The sequence below is a fragment of the Botryllus schlosseri genome, chromosome 3 (genome assembly GCF_051294905.1).
Source record: "Botryllus schlosseri isolate E-star chromosome 3, Bs_hap1, whole genome shotgun sequence".
Lineage (NCBI taxonomy): Eukaryota > Metazoa > Chordata > Ascidiacea > Stolidobranchia > Styelidae > Botryllus > Botryllus schlosseri.
In genome coordinates this window covers 26519289-26541284 of record NC_137238.1, presented here as the reverse complement: position 1 = coordinate 26541284, position 21996 = coordinate 26519289, and the positions used below count along the sequence as shown (strand labels likewise).

At 40.6% G+C, this 21996-nt stretch overlaps 1 long non-coding RNA gene across 1 annotated transcript; it reads left to right on the top strand.

Annotated features, from left to right (window-relative positions):
- The first annotated feature begins 17272 nt into the window (after positions 1 to 17272).
- Positions 17273 to 18151, top strand: LOC145435350 (uncharacterized). The gene is made up of 2 exons (XR_013913823.1): positions 17273 to 17344; positions 17978 to 18151. It is a non-coding gene; the product is annotated as an uncharacterized LOC145435350 (long non-coding RNA).
- The last annotated feature ends 3845 nt before the right edge of the window (positions 18152 to 21996 follow it).

The window sequence follows — 21996 nt, the reverse complement described above, 5'->3', positions numbered from 1 at the left end:
TTTGGAATTATGCGTGTCCATCGCTTATTCTGTGGATTATTGTTAAAAAGCAATAATGGGCTTGAAAGACGCTCCCAGGAAAGCCGCTAACATTTGTCTAAATGCGTTTGAAAGTCATTGTTGAAGAGTGGGCGGGCAACCGACAGCAGAGGCGGGCAATCACGAAACCGCGGTTCTTGATTGGGTAATTGGGTAGCGGTTGTGGTTCTGTACAAGCGCGTTGTGGGTTGGTGAGTCATTACTAGTACTGTAACACGTGTTCTTTGAATGCTTTAGAGTCGATAGCAGTAGTTTATGATTTGGGGCAACAATAGTGCAGTCATGGCAGAGGCAAAACGGCGAAAGATTGCACACATGCCGCATCGAAGAACAAGATCCAAATCTGAGCAGTACTTGGTCGGATATACTTGCGATTACATCTGTGGCTCGAGATTACCTACTATACGAGAATGAGTTACTTGCTGCATCTGAACGAGCATTGTCCTCAGTCAACCCCTACTCATGAACTATGTACTGTGGTGGTGGATGATGTAATGACAGTGTGGAAAATGGCGAGAATTGCGACAATGCAGAAATCACATGTGGTGCGATCAGTTCAAAACCTGCACGAAAGATGGCGTGATCTGAAGAAGAATCCGAAACAGGAAAGTAATCCCAAGGGTAAGAGGAGAAAATTCACTGATAATTTGGACAAGCTGTGGGATATTGGAAGTAGAGATGCCATAACAATAGAAAATGACATTTATCTATCACGTGAAAGAAAGCTTGAAGACATTGCATTTTATGAAGATCAACGGCAATCTCGCCAGTCAATAATGTTGGGAAGAGACAAAATTCTGGCTAAAGACCTCAAAAAGAGAACAGCAGCCATTGCAGATCAAACTGTTGAAAACGTTTCACACGACTCAAGTTGTGACTATGTTGTTTTAGCATCATCGTCATCTTCAAAAGAGGGTGACAGTTTGAGTTCAAGTTCTGACTATGATGCTGATGTTGGACTTGGCACCTCGACCCAATCCATTAAACTGATGGCACCAAAAATATTATGAAAAATACGCATGTGTCCCAAGCTCTGGATCGATTGCAAGTAACTGACAACGATGCTGATGGGAGCATTTATTAAGGCTTGTGGAGGAGATATAGCAATGTTCTCCCTGTCAAGATCTTCAACGAAGAGAGCCAGGGAAACAAATCGCCTGGCAATATCTCAGGACATATTGGAAAAATTTGCCGAAAATAGACCACAGCATGTTGCCATTCATTGGGATGGAAAGCTCACAGAGGATAGATTAAGAAATCGATATGAAGCTTTGTCAATTGTTTTATCTTGTTAACCTCAATACTCGGAAGGAAAAGTACTTGGAATTCAGAAGATACAAAATGCGGCAGGTCAGACACAAGCTGAAACTACTTTTGACATAATTAAAAAGTGGGATATACAAGATGCTGTAACAGCTTTGGTTTTTGACACCACAGCAAGCAACAGCGGCTGGAAGAAGGGTGCAGCGAAGATCCTTGAGGACCTTCTAGGAAAGAAGGTTTTTTACCATGCGTGTCGGCACCATGTGTATGGGCTAGTAGTCAAAGATGTCTGGAAATGTTTATTTGGAAAAGCAACAACCGGGCCAGAGAACACATGGTTTGCCCACCTTAAGAAGAGCTGGAGCAGTCTTGACAGAAAACAGTAATTCAAGACTCTGACTATTCCTATATGATTTAAAGAACGAGCAGCAATGCCAGTTGAGAACATCAAGCTACTACTCGCCAGAAAAGATTTCTTCACACGGGATAACTACAAACAATGTGTGACTAATGCTCTTGCTCTTCTCGGTGCAGGTGGAGATATACATCCTCACAAACCTGGTGCAACACACCATGCAAGGTGGATGGGCACAATTCTGTATGCTCAGAAGATGCTCATGTGGGTTGATCAGTTACATTACAAATCTGAAGAAGTGGAACTGCTGCATCGCTTCAATTTATTTTTAGTTCTCTTTTATATCCCTGCCTGGGTTGCTTCCAGCGTCGGTCGTGATGCAGCCGGTAATGACTTGAGATTCATCCAGGACATGTTGAGTTACAGGGAACATGATGAACAAGTTTCCAAAGCTGCTTCACAAACGCTTTTAAAGCATGACTGGTATATCGTGGAGGAAACCGCTGTATATGCCTTGTTTTCGCCGAGTGAAAGCAATGACACCCGAGAAAATATGGCAAAGACGCTCCTGCAGGTAGAGCGAACTTCAAGTTTCAGGAGAGGCCCGCCCTCGTTGAATGCAACTGTACACATCAACAAGGACACTACTTTGTCTGATTTTATTGGGCCACAGTCGTGGTACATATTTGATGTTTTTGAATGCTCTGGGGCGTGGCTAGCTCAACCGGTTGATGTTTGGCACTTATATGATTCCTACACCAGAATGAGCTCCTACATCAGTTCTGTCAAAGTCGTTAATGATGCCACAGAACGAGGTGTAAAGCTAAGCACAGACTATGCTGCAATCTTGACTGACAATGAACAACAAAGAGACAGTCTGCTTCAAGCTGTGGAACAGCATAGGAAGACAGTTGGAGACAGCAGGAAGTCAACTCTAATCAAAAGCCTGTAATCTGCAACTTGTGCCTGACAATGAAACACTGATCTGCAACGTACTTTTTTAATGTCTTTTGTAAATAGTGCTTTTCGCCTTCATTCAATTGTGAATAAAAAGTGTAATGCGTTCATTTATGGGTGAGACGTCGACTAGTCATAACAAGTACTACTGAAGTGTTGACTACTGGTGGTAAATTTTTGAGTTTCACTCACTGTCAGTAACTTTTGGAAAGGTTGTAGGTAGCAAGATGCATGCATCTAGTTTATTCGTATCTCAACTAGCGAGAGCACATGTGCAATACATAGCACTTTCTGTAGGTAGATATTACCTTAGGCGGTTGCAATGTTGTACTATGGACTCTTGATGACAACATTAACAAAGGCAATATATCATGTCTGTAATGCCACCAACAGAAACGACTGCACAACAGCACGCAAAAATCGTTACCAGCAGTGTTCACAAAGTCGGTCTTTCAGCCAATCATTAGCTTATTATTACCGGCTTCAACCAATCAGGATTAATGGCTTCTCTTTGCCCGCCCACTCGCCGACGGCTACTTTCAAATGCATTTAGACAAATATTACCGGCTTTCCTGCGAGCTTCTTTCAAGCCCATTATTGTTTTTTAACAATAATCTACAGAATAAGCGATGGACACGCAGAATTCCAAACATTTTCTAAATTTTGAACAACCCTAACCTACACCTACACTAGATCCAACTATAATAACTGCTATTATTTCAAGCCTTTTCCAACTGAATATAAAATCATAAAATAAAACTTTTTGTGCAATAATGAGGGTGATCAAATGTTATGAATTTTAATTAAAAATTGAGAGAATAGTTTCTTTACATTTAAACTTATCTAACTTATATACTTCAGGTTTTTCATCAAAATCTCTCCTGTTGTGTTCAAGTTTTTTTCTTTGAAATACCTATCAATCATTTAGTACCATAAGGGTACTCTTTTCCAGACTTTTTCGGCTTAGCTTCCAGCCATGTTCGATGCTTTTTCGTCCACCTGTTCTCAAATCTGTATTTGGGCCTACAATTCCAACACAGTCTACATTCTATATTGACACATCCAAATCTTCATCTTCTACAGTGTGCCCACTGAATCGTTTACATTGGCATGAACATTGTCAGCTCAATTTGCGATATACATTTATTTGAATAGCTAGTTTGATGGTATGTATCAACAGCTACCAAAAAGGCCCAAATTGATTTTTTTTTGGGGCGAACTGCCTCTAAATAGGGCCAAATTTGTGGAATTTGTCCCGAAAAGGGCCAATCTGGCAACCCTGCCTTCAATTACGATTTTTTTTTTGTTGTATTCATGGTGTTTGTCGACTACAATAGTCATTTACACCAGGCCAATATTCATAATTTTTGATTTTGTAACTGCCGAATTGTAGCACGGTCCACTTACAGACTTTTTGTAAGACACCGCTTACACGGATGAGATGGCGAGAAGGAGCCTGGATAAACCCTCCAACACTTAGCCAGTGATTCTGGAGTCAACCTCGGCCGGACTCGAAGCCACAATCCATAAATGTTGTGGCTGTGAATTATACCAACGCTATCTCGCCGCTCCAATGAAGGTCTGGCTATAGCTTGCGAAGTACCGAACTGCTGTCTATCGCAATATTGTCTCCTTATCTAACTGATTATTACTCATGATTAGGGCGATTATTTTTTGACTTGTAACAAAAGTCAAAATTGTTTGCAAATTCGAAGTTTTCCACTCACTGGATTATCGTACTGCAGGGGTTCCTAAGCTTTCTCCGGCGGAGTTTAGCTCCGACTCCACACATTTTCAATATACCGACTTCGACTCCGACTCCGACTCCTGAGTCTTTGAACGTACCGAATCCGACTCCGACTCCTAGGTCTTTAAACGTACCGACTCCCGACTCCGACTCCAGCATTTTTACCAATTTACTTCGACAATTATATGCCCCATTGTCGGTTGAATGACTGTCATACAACCATTAAACATATGCAAACATATGATTAACGGTGGCATGCTAAATTGTTTCATTATGGCATAGCTCGAATTATCCAATGCAATTAACATGAAATAAAGATTTGCTAAATATCCTTCCTTTTTCAAGTTTTTATAACACGGACTCTCTAATATCCTGAAATGTATGAATTATTCAAATATGGCAGATATCCAATCCTGTATAATAAAAATGTAGATAAAAATTCCAAGTGTAGCTCTGGTGTATTAGTCAGCAACTAATAAAGAGATTGAACCTACTAATTTGGTCATTGCACACTATAATGATTACAAGCACACACTCTTACTACTAACAGACATTGGCCATAAATGGAATATAGTTGAGTAGTCAAAGACCATAGGCTATGTCTAGTCTACATGTACTTAATCAAGTATTCAAGGATTGGGACTTGCAGTCTTTCTTAATCATTTGTTCGATCCAAACAGTTAAGCTACAGTACAAATATTTTTAATTTTGTCAAGTGGGAAGCATCGTTTGGTCAAATTTACATCAATTTTACAAAGCCAGCCGATGCATTTGCTCTGTCACAGTATAATGGTATAATTCCAAAAGTTGCATCAATTTTGACTGCGTCGCGAACACGCATATGGTGATTTTCTTCCCCTGTGCAACTGAGTTGTAATTTGCAAGTAATGTCTAATTTTATCTATATCTGGGTTGGGCAACTTTTTCGGCCAACGGGACACATGAGATTTACGAACCATTGCGCGGGCAACTGGATTGTTGATAACCCTTTTTTAGTCGTCCGATAGGAGCGAACCGAATTATGTAACATTGCAAACAAGACTTATATTGATACGCTCTAAAATTGATAACAATGTGTCATGCAACTGTGCAGTGCGCAATCAGGCACTGGTCGCGTGAAGCGCGAAATTTTTTTGCAAGGTAATGACTGAATTATATCAATAAAGATGTTGCTAGCATACCTTGGGGGTCGCATCTGTATACCACTGGGCTCATTTGGCAAGGACAGGATTATTCGACGTTTAGACATAGCAAAATCGACGGTATCAGTGAACATGCCTCTATCATTTTGCGCAAATGTTTTGTCGGCGATCTCGCTGCGAGTGCACAAGCGAAGCCGCCTGTTGCACTACACGTTATCTCCTAATTGCGAATATAGTTTGACTCAATTCTGTGAATAATATGTATGTATAATTTTCAGAAGGGGGCTCCAATACTGAATGCAAGAAATCTAGTGACAATGAATCATGCGAAGAACCGAGAAAAATTTCAAGTCAAATACATCTGCTATGAAATATTCTACTTTATGGTCATGGTCATATACGAAGATTTGGGATAAATGTGGCTGGCCCCTGGATACGTCAATGCGTCAGAACTGTTGTTTTAGTCATAATCAAAGTTCGGGGTCATGTCAATCAAATTTTGGTTGGCCTTGCAATTGTACCTGATGTCATAAATAATTTCGAGAATTACCTCGTAGGCCACACCTAACCTTCTCGTGTGCCAAATTTGGCCTGCGTGCCACGGGCGGGCCGCACCTGATCTGTATGGTTATTAATAACAGTGATAGGTGGTAAATAAAAATTCGATTGAAAATTCTTTGAAAGCAAATGTTTTCATGATAGAGAAGTTGGAGTCGGAGTTGGAGTCGAAGTCAGGGTCATTCTCACAAACTCCGACTCCGGCTACAGTCAGTATTTTCCCCGCGACTCCGTCTCCGACTCCAGCTATTATAGTTTTAACGACTCCGACTCCACAGCCCTGATTATAGCCCAACGATTATTGATTACACTGGTCAACAAAATGAAATTATTTTAAGGCAGAACATCTGAGAGCCGTATCCGGGGTTTTTGAGGTTGCTGATTACGAATATCACATCAGTTTTATCAGATTGGCATTGGCGGATAAGGAAGTCGTGAGACTATCTGATGATTTCGACGACAAAGATAATCATCCCCTGACACGCTTACCCTCCTTTATTATGCAAAAACAATGGTCGATTGATACGCACAGCTTACTGTATTATGCAACGTATATGGCCGGGAAAGGGAGGGCGGGAAAACCGAAAAATTTGAACGTCGCAATTTTTACACTTTCCTGCTTCAAGCCACCATGTCCTTACGTACACCTTGAAAGGGAAATGCATAAGTATGCCAGCCACTGAGTATTTAATACCTGAGAATTATAAAACAGTTACGGGTTACGAAACGCTGAAGTCTGAAATAGAGAAATGCAACACAGATACGCCAGTAAACGTTCGGTGTCAGCAGATACTGTAAGATGAACTTGAAAAGTACAAATGACGACCGGAATTCTTCGTCACTTTTCCTGAAATCGTTGCCAGGAGAAAATTTCGCATTTGGGATGAGACTGTAGACACTTTCTTCGGATTGGCTGTAGAAAAGGAGCACTACAAAATTCAAATGGCCCTATTGTGCGCATATTTTCCGGGGAGTCCGTGAATCGCTGAGATAATCAAGATCTTCGAATGCAAATACGAAGACTGTATCAATTTGCTGGACTATCTAAAGAAAAAAGATAACCGACGCATGCATAAAAAGTTATTAAATAAGGTAAACGGGAGACATTGCACTACTCAACCGGATGAAAATGAAAACGATGAGGCGGGGGCAACAAATGTGTAGACTGGTAGAGTAATACAGTCTGTATGATAACATTAAATTATGTGATGACTATATTATGAATCACACGCTTCAATAGTCGTGAAATCTTCATAACATTTCGCGCTTGTTGGGACTGCAGTCATCACGTGATTCGAGACACGGATCTGAAACTACTTGACCCGAATCGGATTCGATGTATGATAAAACGGAATGGCTCGAAACTTGGAGCGGAATTTATGAGACAATTTTAAAGCCGTGAAAGATGTTACTTCAAAAAGTCACGTGATCTACAGTCTACACTAATTTTGATATGACTTGATTCGGGTGACTCGATATGACGAGTGACACGAAGATAGGCGAGTTAATCCAAAAATTGCGGGGACATGGTTGCTGTGAGAAATGTCGTAGGGACCAAAAGCAAGGTTCAGGTTCGTGTGAACGCGAACCTTTTTGAAAGCTTCTGTGTGAACGCGAGCGTGAACCGCATGACGTCACGTGACATCATATTGCTAATTTCAACCCTACATTTCAGTGAAGTCATAGCGTATATTAATGTACACAATATACCTAGCGACTACTCGGGCCAAATAATATCACAATGTTGAAGTACATATTGACGTTTTAAACGTCCCCGAATGTATGAACTGGGGCAATCATGATATAATAATCCCATAAAATCAATATCTTCTGCCGCTTTGCCAACGATTTCGACGAGGACTTGCAAGGGAATATAAGCTTACGCCATAACGGTCTAGGCCGGACCGGACAATGTATTTGGCGTCTGAGTATTGCTACAATGATATTGAGCAGAGTGTAAAACGGGTTTCAATACTTGGTACCGACATTACCCCCATTAACAAGTTATACAGCAGTAGCCAACACCCCAATCGCACGTATTTGGTTTTTATGATATTTATGATTTTTACATCACACAACGATATCAATGTCATTGAATGGGTAAATAAGCATCATTCGCTGACTAACTACATGTGGTGTAATTCGCCCTTGATGTTGTGTCATTGCGCGTCAAGCTCACAGCAGGGATTGTCAAGGAGCATGTTGCTCTTGGATTGATTTTTTTATGCTGTCAGCCCTATGCATATAGTGTACCGCAGTTGAAATGCTATAAATTTCAACCAAACATGTAATAAAGAAATGAAAATTGTAATATACGAAAAAGGTTCACACTGCAGAACCTACCAAGGTTCGTTTGTGAACGTGAACCTCTAAATTTTCGACGTACACACACAGAATGCGAACGTGCACCTCACGTTCACACCATCCCTAGAACCTCGTCTTGTTGTGAATATATATGTATTTATATATATATGTGAATTGTTTGACATCATAATCATAACCAGTTCAATTTAATACCGCTTTCCGTAAGAGCGCATTTCAGAATTTCATTCCAGTTAGGATGTTCAATAAACACAATACGTCGCGGTGTGACGGTAAATGTATTCGTTTTAAATATCAGGAAACGTCTGCAAAATAGGTAGTCGCAAGCCGCAGCCAACCAGGCCTTCTCATATACTTACAAAGCAGCCAATCTAACGGAACAAAGTGCAATAAGCGCAGTGGTCGGTAGCCTTTTTCGTCGATGGAGTGATACAGACACCACATTTACAATGGTAATTAGTTTACTAAGGGACTGTCGCAGCTTTGAGGTGGGCGATCGCCCAGGCCCCTGGTGGATTTACGCGTTTTCCAAGGCCCCCTCCTTGGTTTGCGCACTTTTTAAAGTATTATCATTTGGCGAAAAAAAACGAAAAATGTGGTGTGTTGATTACCAATGTCGGCCGACAGCTTTTCAGGTTTATGTTGGTCTATTTAGCCTGCAGTTGTCACGTTCCACTATCAAACGTGGATTTAAAAACGGAATACGTCTTTACTCGAGTTTGACTGTATGCAGGCCCGTAACTGCCGCACCCCAAACCCCCCAATTGGGAGGGAGGCCGAGATCGAAGGGGGCCCAAAATTATTTCGTGAATTAGCATAAATTATAGAGTATTTTTTGAAAGTTTATGCAACTCTTTCAAAATGTTTTCGCGCATTTCGCGATTTCAAGTTGCCAGTTATCTTGATTTTTGGGTACTCTTCCCCCAAGAAAAAATACACAAGATTCATAGAAATGGGTATATCGGCGTTGGCCATTACCGCGACAAGACGTACCAAGACGTATGAAGTAGACCGTGTAACATGCGACTCCAAGAAGTGTGCCAGAACGATCGGCAGCGAGAAAACCTTGGCTGAAAAGGACTGCCCTAATGCGGACCGAAAACTTCGCTATATATACAAAATACTGTCTCGGCAATCTGAACCTCACAAGACAAATACCATCCTGCAGGGAAAAATTATATGTCAGTGAAGAAATACCAATGTGAAATCGTGTGCATCTTTCAGTTTCGTAGCCTACGTCATGGCGATTCTATATATTTTTTTAAATAGCAGACAGGAGGTTACGAAATAACATCATGTTGAGTAGTCATACCAAAGGGCACTACAGTTTCCAAGACACTTCACTCAGCTCTACCGGTATGATTACGTGAGCAGAGAGGACAAGAAGTTGATAGCAATATATATGCAATTCCTGATCTTATTGGCCGATTTTATCATGAATTTTCGAAAATTTTCGCGCTTAGCGCTTGCTCCCTAGGCAGTATAGCTCATTTCGTGGCAAAAGCGAACAAGGTCATGGGGGGTAGGTTTATCGCCCTATAGGAGCCCAAGACCCAAGATTTTTTGCGTGGTCTGACGAAGTGCTGTTTCGTCCCTGCCAACGGGTACACACCTGGAGATGTTTCATTATAATATTGCGGGGTCCTACCTTTTCAAACACACATCACTCAGCTCTACCTGTAAATCTGATTAGGTGAGCAGAGAGAGGATAAAATTGATAGCAACATATATTCAATTCCCGATCATATTGACTGATTGAATCATGAATTATAGAAAATTTTTGTGCTTCGCGCGTTTAGGCGAGAAAAGCTAACCCACTAAACGGCCCCCAATGTAGAGGATAAGTAAGTAGCGGTAATTAGCGAATGGCCTGAGGGGGGTCTGGTGGCGAAGCCCCCCAGAAGTTCGGCTCATCAACATATGGGAGGGGGGGCAAGACCAACGTTTTGGGGGGCCTGGCGAAGTGCTGTTACGGCCCTGACTGTATGTTATACTAGCAGCGGAAATTTGAGAGGATATGGTATTCTCTAAAGCGCGAATTACTACGTTCATTTAAATTGTGAAATCACCGCGTCAGTACTGAGATAGACACAGAACTATATTTAGTTAGGTGCCACTTTTTTTCAATACTTAGACAGTGCTGACGAAAAATCTTTACATTCGGTCGGTAAAAAATACCTGATGATATATGATTACCGATGGCATGCAAAATTATTTCATTGCGGCACAGAAAGCAATTTGCAATTAACATGAAAGAATGCCTTTCTAAATGTCCGTCCTTTTTCATATTTTTATATAGGTTTTTATAACATGAACTCTCTCATACCCTAATATGTATGAATCGTTATTCAACGATAACATATATCTAATCCTGTATAATTATAATGTAGATAAAAAAATCAATGTTTAGCTCTTGTGTATGAGTCAGCAGCTAATATAGAGATGTAACTTACTAATTTTCTCATTACACGCTATACTGATTACAAGCACACACACTGTCGCCACTAGTCAATTTCACAAAATCCGACTCCAGCCACTATAGTTTTCATGACTCCGACTCATACTACAAGGCGTAATAAAAAGAGACTCCGACTCTGAATTCACAGCCACTACTCCCTGTGACCCGGAACCCTGTGTCTTGGTTACAACCTTTCTTTATTATAAAAGGTGGAGGTACTTCGTTAGACGTCTGATGCTGATGTGTACGTTTCCTCCTACGATGCCTTGATTATGATGGTTGTTGTCGAAGTGACGGCAGGCGGTCAAAGTAGTCAACATTGCTACTCAAGTAGAAGTAACAATAACGCCTTGAATTTCTGCTCAATTACACGCATAGGTAGCAAGACACGTGAAAGATAAGTCGTGGGGTCGCTTAATCCTAAAAGCTAGTCGGGGATTGTTGATGTTACCATAGCAATCTGTATCTTCTCAATAAATGATACCGCAAATATGTGCAATCTTTAAAAATATATTCCGTGATACATGCGCTTTCGCATGCGTTCTTGTGACAATTTCACTCGAAATACTGATTGAAACTCGTGGCAAACTACTCTCTACTGTTTTCAATTCCAATGTGTAACAAGTAGGCAACTTTACCTAGAAGCTGTTCTGGTAGAGGTGTGGAAGCAGTTTAAAATAATTTTAAAAAACACTTCAGTAAGTAGTGCCAGCACGCAAGATTACTAGCCATGCCACTTGCCGTCGTACACGTGATACTTAGATATTCGTGAGTTGCGTGGCGGGTTTATAACAACGTCGTTATTGAATCGCGGGAGAAAATGCCAGATGTACACATTTTGATCATAGTAGCTACCACAGATTGTCACCCTTATCCAATTTCGATTTACGCCAGTGCTTCTGATTAATGACGCCTTAATCGATCTTCCAAGTCCAGTAAACGAGCGTGATTTGTATTTGATTGCACAAGCGCTTTGATGTCAAAGGAGCAATATTTGTCGTGCAGTAATTAGGTTCATATTATTTACGTTTCCATTATATCTTTCTGGATTTTTGTGCTTGATATGTCGTATTTGATTGCAATGGTAATAACACAGTGTCCTATGACGGCGTGGACTAGTGATATAGGATCAGGATTTTGGATTCTAACCAGACAGGTATCCGGCAAATTTTCCCAGACAGTATTGTATTCACTTGTTTGTCCGACTGCCGTATCCAGATCAGGACAGGATTCTAAATTTCTAGTGCATGAAAGTGACTTCTGTTTGTTTACTACGATGTTTGGTATGAACTTGGACTTGATGGTAAAACATGACCCGTTGATGATTCGTGACTGAAAGTTTTGATTTGGAATTGGGCGCGACAGATCGTAAAATTACTCGAATTCGGTCCGATATAATGTAAACATGACTCGAATTGAGTAAGGTTGAACGTTAAAATCAGAAAAAGACTTGTGACTCGGAACGCCGTGACTGTTGTCCAACTGTCATGGGGAATTATATCAAAAGGTCGTAGCTTGCGTTGCGTAGTGTATATAGCTATCTAATCAGGTAAGCATGGAAACCATAGGCATTCAGCTGTATAGTTATGTATAGTCAGTTACATCCTGACTTATATTTGGTTACTTTATCCATGTTAATAACGCCGGTGGCTAGTAAGGTAGCAGTACGATACACAGCTGTCACACCAATGGAGTATTCGCCGATTTGACATTCATATTCTAGGGCAGGGGTGGGCAATTATTTTCCTGCGCGGGCCAAATGAGAAAAATAAATGGGTTGGCGGGCCGAGTGAAAAATTTAGCTATATTCTCCAGCATATTTTAATTGTATTTCTAAATTATATTATTGATAACTGATGCTCAATGAATGTGTTGATATTAGGTAATGAGAAAGTGACGATTAATTTAAAAAAATATCCATTAGCTGTTATGATTCGAAACAATGTTAAACATGATACATTTTAGCGTTCTTTTATTAAGACTCTAAATCAGTGGTTTTCAAACTTTTTTAGGCACAAAAATATCACAAAATATTAAAAAGTGCAACCGGAATGCTGGCTATCCCAACGGATTTAACGTTTTTTCCTCCAGCGCCCCCTTTCAAACATTATCGTGCTCCAGCGCCCCCCACCTCATATTGTAAGGAGTGTAATAAAGACAATGGGTGAGAGGGAGGGCCGTAACAGCACTTCGTCAGCCCCCTTAAAAACGATTGTCTTGGGCACCCAAAGCGTGATAAACCAAACTCATGAGGGCTTGGCCCCCAAGAACCTCGTCGCGTGATAGAGCCAAAATTTTCTATCATGCATGAATGAAATAGGTTGTAATTGCATATATCTGTCACTATAAACTTTTTATCCTCTCAGCCCACGTAATCATATTTACCAGTAGCGCTGAATTAGCTGTTGTATTGGAAAATGAAGGCCACGTAATTAATAATTTAACATATTCGGGCGTGCCCGTTGGTGCAATTAAATCGTTACATGTTATTTTGTTACCTATTGCCCGCTATATAGTCAGAAGTTATTGAAACTGATAAACGTTTAAAACTAAAGTAAGCACTAGATTCAAAATTGGCAGTTCCTCACTGACAAATAATTTTCTCTGATGGATGTCATTTGTCCTGTGGGGAGCAGATTGCGACGACATGATAGTTCGGCACGAGTGGATTTAAGTACCTATTCTACTTATATACTTCGAAGTTTACGCTCAACATAAGGGCAAGCCTCTTCGGTTACGGTTTTCTCGCTAACAATCTTTTGACACACTTCTCGGAGTCCCATATTCACCGGAACTTCATATGTCTTCGTGCATCGTGGCGTGGTAATGGCCGACGCCGAAATGCCTATTTCTATTTTCTATAAGTATGCGTATTCTTCCCTGGGGGAGTCGTAAAAACATGATGTTTAATTTATGTTCATTCACCGAAATAATTTAGGGCACCCTTCGAGCTAACCGATAGGGGATTTGGGTTGCAGCAGTTTCGGTCTTGGTAAGAGGTCAAAGTTCAGTCGGTCTTTTTGGGACTTTGGTATTGGAAATATTTCGCGGTTTAATCGCGCTCGAGCACCAGTCGACAATAGTAAACAATATAATATTTGTGTGTGGTATATTCAGGGTCACATCGAAGTTGTTATATCAACAATCGGGCACGGTCTCATACCCTGTGGTTCCAACCCTCCCGAATTCACATCGGCGATTGGCAATACGGGGAAATTCATGGTATTCGATTTTGTCTTAGTGCTTTGTGTAACTATAAGTAAGTCAACTGAGAATTGGATGCATATATCTGATCACATTGAATTAATTACTGTACCCAGTTATTAATTTTAACATGAATGTATTCCAAACAAAGCAATTCATATTATATAACGTTCATGTGAGGTTGTGAACCACAAAACAAGATGGTATCATCCTTTATGATACGATGAAGAAATATTCTGACGATTTAATTGGAGATCTAAAAGTACGCGCAATTCGTTTTACATGAAATATAATAACCCACTGTATTTATGAAAACATATGTAGCAGAGATCGCCGCGTAGCGCGATCAAAAATTTCGGGATTTGACATGTTTTGTTGGATGTTAATTTGCTCTCAATACTCATTAAGGATATGTCCTACTACCACATCATCTACGGCGAAGTCATTTTTCTTCAGCGCCCCCTTATCGCCCCCCTGAGCCCAGCGCCCCCCATATCGCCCTCTTGAAAATTGCCAGCGCCCCTTGGGGGGCGCTGGAGGCAAGGTTAAGAAACACTGGATAGTTGATGGCATTGGAGATTATGGCTGTTGGTGAGAGAATTGTGAAATATCAAAGTCATACACAGAGCAACAAATATAAGCGGGGTTACATCGCGCCGAGCGCGAAATAAGTCTGCACGGAAAAATATTTCATCTCAGACGGCCATTCTGTTGATGCGAGTTTTACAGTTTTAATAGTAATAAAGCGAAACTGCCTCGTAATTTTCCTAATTAAAAAATACAATTTACGTTATCAACTATATTGTAAATTCAGAGGCTTCGCTGACATCCTGAAAATACTTTACGGACCCCTAGGGATCCGCGGACCGCCGGTTGAGAACCACTGCACTAAATTATAAAGCATTCTAACGACTTAAGTTTAAGTAATGCCCTCATAATTACCAACCCAGTTGGACTTATTTCTGTAAAGTGATGAGTGGGTAGGCATATACTATGGGTATATGCACAATATAATTAAGATATGTAGTGAACCTGAAGTTGAATAACTCTGAACCAAATACTCTACTTAATGCTGATAACTGAAATAATTTTAGCTATCTTCGAGTTTGATTTGGAAAATAAGATCCCTAAAAGTTTTATATTAATGGTAATTTTTTTCTGGTTCGTATGACTTTTTGAAAGTTGCGTCGCATACCAAAACTTCGTCCCACGGACCCTAAAAAGACGGCGGTCTTCAGTTGGAGAACTACCGATCTACCAAGTTGAACTTCTTGCTTGCAAGCCATTGTGCCATATAGTGAGATGCAGCTAACCCACCATATAGCTCTTTTTTATGCAAATGAAAGAGAATAGAACCATACTATAAATAGTTTATCTTTATAGCCTGTTTTTAAATCATTCCTTTACATTTTTACGCAATAATTGAGAAAAGTTGCAAAACTATTAAATCCCTTCAAACAGCTCAAAACATCATAGTACATAGATTATGAGTATCTGCAAAGCTATCGGAAGCTGCAGAAAAAGTTGCAGAAGTTGCAAAAACTTGCCCTAGTCATCACCCAGTCATTGCTCCTCGGTTGCTGAAGGCGGACGCTGACTGGCGGCGTTGAGGTCGACGTTAGACTATGCATAAGGGATTTATGCACTAGTAAATTATAATCAATTACCGCGTGTCACAGGGAAGCGAGTGGCGCAGTTGGTTAAACACTGCAGTCATGACACCAATGGTTACTGGTTCGAGTCTCGGCTCTGCCATGTTTCTATGTGTCGGAGGTTTATCTGGGCTCCTCATCGCCGATCCCGCTGTATATACAGCGTCTTGAAAAGCCCAGAGAAAGAGAGAGCCGAACTCACGAAAGATGGCATCAAAAGACTAAGTTGCGGGCGCATGAAAATCGAGAGAGACTGATGGTGGCAGAGCGCGTGCATGGAAGTCGTCCGTAATCTGACGAAAAAGACCGTAAAAGACCGTTGAAATTAATGAAATTGATGTACTGGGCGCAAATGACCTTATAGGCGATAAGCGCCAAAGTTGTGCGAATAAAACAAAAACAAAACCGCGTGTCACATAAATAGATCGTTTCAGTTAAAATGTGCAACTTCAGATGCGCGAAGGTGCCTGTACTTTATTTCCTCCGCGATATCACGAATTTTTTCCTACCGTCTGAACAGTATTCGCAATAAACGCATTTATCGAGCAACGTTGACATCTCCACTATGAAGCTGGTTACTTTAATGTGCATTATAATCTTACTGGGAGTTTCAGGTGAGCATTATATTAGAAGGTCTATTTGTGTTACATATAGTATCTGTCAAAAATGCCTCATAGGAATATGTTGTTTGTATTATGGAATCAAACTTACAATGCGGAGTTGTTCATTACTTGCTTTTGACCCCTCTTCTTTGATTATAAATCTGCTCTCGGCCTATTTGGTCGTATGAACTAGGTTACAATATTTCAAGAGACATCTGGTCAAATTAGTAGGCAATCAGGAGAAGGTGACGCGAGCTGGGGAAGCAAAGAATAAGGCAGTTTACAAAAATTTAGAAACATATCCTGGTTCATGCAGATTCGACACTTTTGTAACAGAAGCATAGTTTTGATCCAACCCCGTTTCCACGACGCATCAATTGCGAAACCGATATCGTAATTTCAAAATGTCTGTCACCCGCATATTCGCCATTCAAGGCTAAAGCCAACCAAAGATCGCCCATCCGCTTCCACGATAGCCCAATCCGGTCGAACATAATTTGTACTTCTTCGCAGCTTCGGCTCTGAAATGCTACACATGCAACGGTTGCACAACTGTGAATGACGGCATGTTGAAAGAGTGTACGTATGCGGATTCCATGTGCGGTACGCTTGGCCAAGAAGGCGGTGGTGAGAACCCGTTTGCAATTCGCAGTTTTTGATTACACTTTTTCACACGGCCCGCAATTCACAGGGATCGCAATAATTCCTGGTTCCATCGCATGTTTCTCAACCATCGCAGTAATATTTTCTTAGCGTAGTACAGGAATTCGAACCGAATTGTTAGGCCAAACTCAATCTGAAAATGTTGCCCCTCACTGACGTTCCTTATGTCGGGAGCATACCGCAGTCTGTCGGCGAGCGTTCTTACAGCAGGACTGATTTAAAATCATTAATTTCACCACCTCGACTATAGAGGCGAGAATGTCTGAAAAAAGCGCGGCAACTTTTTCAGACGAAAAGGCACGCGACTGCGTCCCCAGAATCCCGCCAGCAACCGATGGGTGTACCGACGTAGCAGGAACAAGGACTTGCCTTTGCAGTTCCGGTATGATAACTAGTTTTAAATAGCTTGTTCCAAGACTTGCTATGAACTTGTAACTATAGTGCACTTATTTTGACAAATGTTTAGCAGCGAACGATTGCATACGATAAAGGTGAATACTTGAACAGCATATATTAGGGTTACCATATGTCATCCTTTAGGTCAGGAGGATCCGTCCTTTTTTTTCAGGAAATCGAAAATGTCCACGGCGGACGCCTCAATATCCTCCTTATTTTGGAAATTCTTTCATAGCCTTGACAGCTAGGCAAATGGACAGCCTCAACAGAAAATTGCCATTAATGACGCGGAACACGTAATGCGGACCTTCGAGCGGGCCATTCGAGAGTAGAGTCTGAGTGATGAACTTTTTTTAGTCAACGCAACAAGATTTCGTGTAAATATATCAAAATCAGGTGTTTTCGATTACGGTAAACTAACTTTTATGATCTGATAACAGTGTCATCCTCCTTTCGCGATTCCAAAATATGGTAACCCTATAGTACGCGACATTCGAATCGCATTTTTCAAGTTTGAATGACCCTTCGTCTCATTTGGTGTGATGTGGTGTCACGTGCTTCAGATGAGTCGTAAATCCATAAGGTGAACTATCGCAGGCAATATTACCTTCTCTTTCAGATGGATGCAACGGATCTGGACATGTGCAAGGAAGTGTTACAATTGCAGTCATGATTGCCGCTGCCACCTTCCACTGGAGTCAGTAATGATTGAACAGATATGATCACAATTTTGTGAACAATGGCGTTAATGTTAATATATACATTGCCATATGCATGATACTCAGTTGTCCGTTGCTTCGTCTGTAATATGGTGATGCGTCGGTCTTCTCGATCGGTAGGGAGGTCGTGGGCTCGGTCGGGTCATACCAAAGACTAAAAAACTGGTATCCGCAGCTATCCTGCTAGGCGCTTAGCATCCACGGATAGCACGGACGAGAAAAATAAACGGGTTGCAGTATAGGGTATCGCATATCCATCATCGAAGCATCTCGATGGAGCAGGCGAAAATAAATATTGTCTCTATCTCCCTCTCTCCAATTAGCACGAAAGTGGTGATTTCAATTTCCAATCAGGCGACAACTGTTGCTCCGAAATTAGAAATTGTTAGTGATGGAGGAGAATGGACAGGTTCCAACAGTGTCTTCCTTATACTGCGATATTCCAATGTAATATGTCGCGACACTTCCGGGAAAACTTCGTTAAATACATGAGGTTTTATAGGATTTTATTCAATGCAGTTGTAGCCAGACATGGGGTAATCGTGATTAGTAGGGCGGTATTTTTTTACCTAAAAAAAAGATGATTTTGATCTAAAAAATTGAAATTTTGACTTTTTTTGACCTAAACAAACTGAATTTCGACCAAATTTTGACCTAACGTATGCAAATTAGGTGTTTTCCCACATAATGTTAAAATTGTACCACTTATCTTCATTTCTGGTTGGATCTGACTGTCCTAACGAAGTAGTTTGGCCTGCAAAAGCGTTTTTGGCTTAGAAACAGGCAACTTTTTACATGAAAAAAAAAACAATTTTTTAACGAAATCTGACCCTATGAAGAATTCCAGTGGTTACAATATGTAATATGGTAGAAATAATTAAAATATTTTGTAGTACAACGAGAGATACTTTCCTACATTATTGGGTAGAAAGCGCACGTCCTTACTAAGAAGCTTGCCAAGGACGTTCAACAGCAGCAGTTGTTGGCTGACAACACTCGAGTTATGCGTACCATGCTGGTGCTGGTGACACACCGTGTTGCTTCATTCTGACAATGTTGTCTACATCACAATTTTTCATCATGCGCTTCTTAATATAAGAATGATGCAATGCACAAGAAGTCTTTCATCAGTTAGGATATTGCGGTACGTTGACCATAACACCATGTCTACCTATTATTTGTTTTATTTGAACGTTTATGATTCACAATGAGCAGACGATTAGCCGTTTACAACGGTAGGCCTATAAAATAGGCTAACAGCGGTCAAATATCAAATTATAAGTTCACCGACAGTGCAAAATCTACGATACAAACAAAATGCGGACGTCAAAAATTTTTTGACTTCATGAAAAAATTTGACAAATTTTGACTTAACGCTACAATTTTGACAAAATTTTGACAAATTTTGACATGTCAAAAAACGCCCTAGTTATTACATACGTGTGTGCGCAGCGCAGCGTACGATAGTGGAGATTACGCGTAAAAGTTCGTCGAAGAGAGAGGACTTACATTATAGGCATTTACGATGTAGGCTACTCCACCCTAATGTTGCTTGTTGCAATCATGGTGTTTGACGACTACAATGTTCATTTACACCAGGCCTATATTTAATATTTTTGATTCCGCAACCGCCGACTTATAGCACGGCCCACTTCTAGGATTTTGTAAGACACCGCTTATGCGAATAAGATGGCGAGGAGGAGCCTAGATAAACCTTCAACTCTTTGGTAGGAATTCTGGAGTCGACATCGATGTTGTAGCTGTGGAATATGCCACTACGCTATCCCGCCACCTACCTAACACTAATAAATTGATATCTAGATAAATTCGGGGTAGCGGAGTTTTCGAACGCCTCGAAATCTTAATTAAGGAATGCACCATAGTGTTCTGTGGCGTGGACACAAGCAAATCTCACGGCTCAGTGACATTGGTCTACGTCACACTTTTCATTTGGTCAAAGACGGCCTGGTTGCGTCACAATACCATACTCCGTTAAAATGCAACATTCGAGGCGGGTTTTGGGGGTTCCAGGACTACGAGAAGAATAAAATTTATATTTTCGCAACCAGTACCACGGTATAGCTTTCGATTGATACCAATTTAATCAAATTTAATGCTCGGCAAGCCTGTCAAAAATTACCGTCAAATTGCCTTGGACCGAATGGAAGGTGTGACGTGGACCAATTTTAAAGAGCCGTGAGATTTGCTTGTGTCCACACCATATAGGACACCATGATTGCAGCGTGTGTTGATTGATCAGACAGAAGCAGGCATGGCGACGCCTCTACGACAATGCCGTTCGCAAACCCACATTGGCGAGAAGTGGATTTGAAGTGACATTGCTGTCGTTGAAATACATTAATTAAATACGCTTTATTCATTGTACACGTGAATGCATGGGCGAATAATGTATCGATTCCGCAATCCGGCCCGCCAAGTACTTAATTTTCCTATATCCGGCCCGCCGACTGCAGAAGTTGCCCGTCCCTAAGCTACATGTCCTTTTTATTTTATCTAATTGAAAAGTCGATATATATATATATATGATAATTAATTTTTATTCGACTCTGCGCCCTTTTCAGCTTTCGGTTTTATGAAGTTTGGCTGACAACGTCCTAATTGCTGGTTTGGTGGCGGACAGAGCCAGTTACATGTCATATTAAATATCCAGTAGACACTGTCCTACTTTTTCTACAGAAGTAACACTGTTGAAAACCCACATATAAACGATATGTTGATGCATTGGATTTGGAACTAATAAATTACTTGCTGTTGAGGCGAGGATTAAACATAAAATATGCAAAACGAAACAGTTAGCTCATGTAGTTTTGCGGAAGAATAAAAAAAAAACTATGATAATACAACGACACACACCACCTTCACAACGCGTGAAATCTTGAGGCATTGTACATGACTCTTTCTGCCGACGTAGGAGTGGGTTGTTCAGTCCGATGAATGTGGATTCCAAAGCTGATAAGTGAAATGTGATCACCCCTGGATAATGCAGAAAACATAACGCGGGAATAATTTTAGCTGTAAATCGGGTTAATATTCAAATATTGACAAATGAATAAATTGTGACCTGTTGACATTGTCTTGCCAAATTTACCAAATGAACGTCAATCTTATCCCTTAGTACAGGGATCTCAAACTTAAACCTGCTCGCGGGGCAATTTCATGGTTTTTGACGGCTCCGCGGGCCGCAGCACCTATAAGAGGTATATTCAATTTATTTCCAAGTAGACCTTATTTGACGGGACCTTGCAGACTGGCATTCAACACAAATCTTGAAAATGTGATTTATAATTGTGAATTCATGCTTGGCACGAAAAAATTCACACTTTTTAAATATTTGAATCAATTTGTTGATGAACTTGGCCTAGTTTGTCAAAATAATTATTTATAGACACCCTGTGAGCGTACAAATGCATCATCGTGAAAGCTTTCGCGTTATAATTTGCAGCAGCTATAGGTAGAATAGAATTTAAATGGATTAAACTGATATCCGAACATAGAAGCAACACATCGCAATTCGGCTTTCAGGCATAGGCCTACTCCTGATAACTGGGCTAATTATAATGTCATTACCAAAGTAAAATTAAATCAGCGTTATATTTATTAGAACAGATCAATAATAACTTGAATATAATGACTAATGTGCCATAATAATAGAAATGTCCAATCGCTGGGGAATCCATTGATGTTACAGCTGTGGAGCATACCGCTACCTTACTCGCCACTTTTAATTAGCGATACTAAAATGAATAAAGAGACGCGATATGATGCAGGATGTAACTAACCATACATAAAGGGTACAGCAAAATGCCAATGGTTGCCATACCTACCTGCTTACATAGCTAAATACGCTACGCAGCTTAAGCTACGACCTTAATTGATATATTTACTATTCTCTCATAAC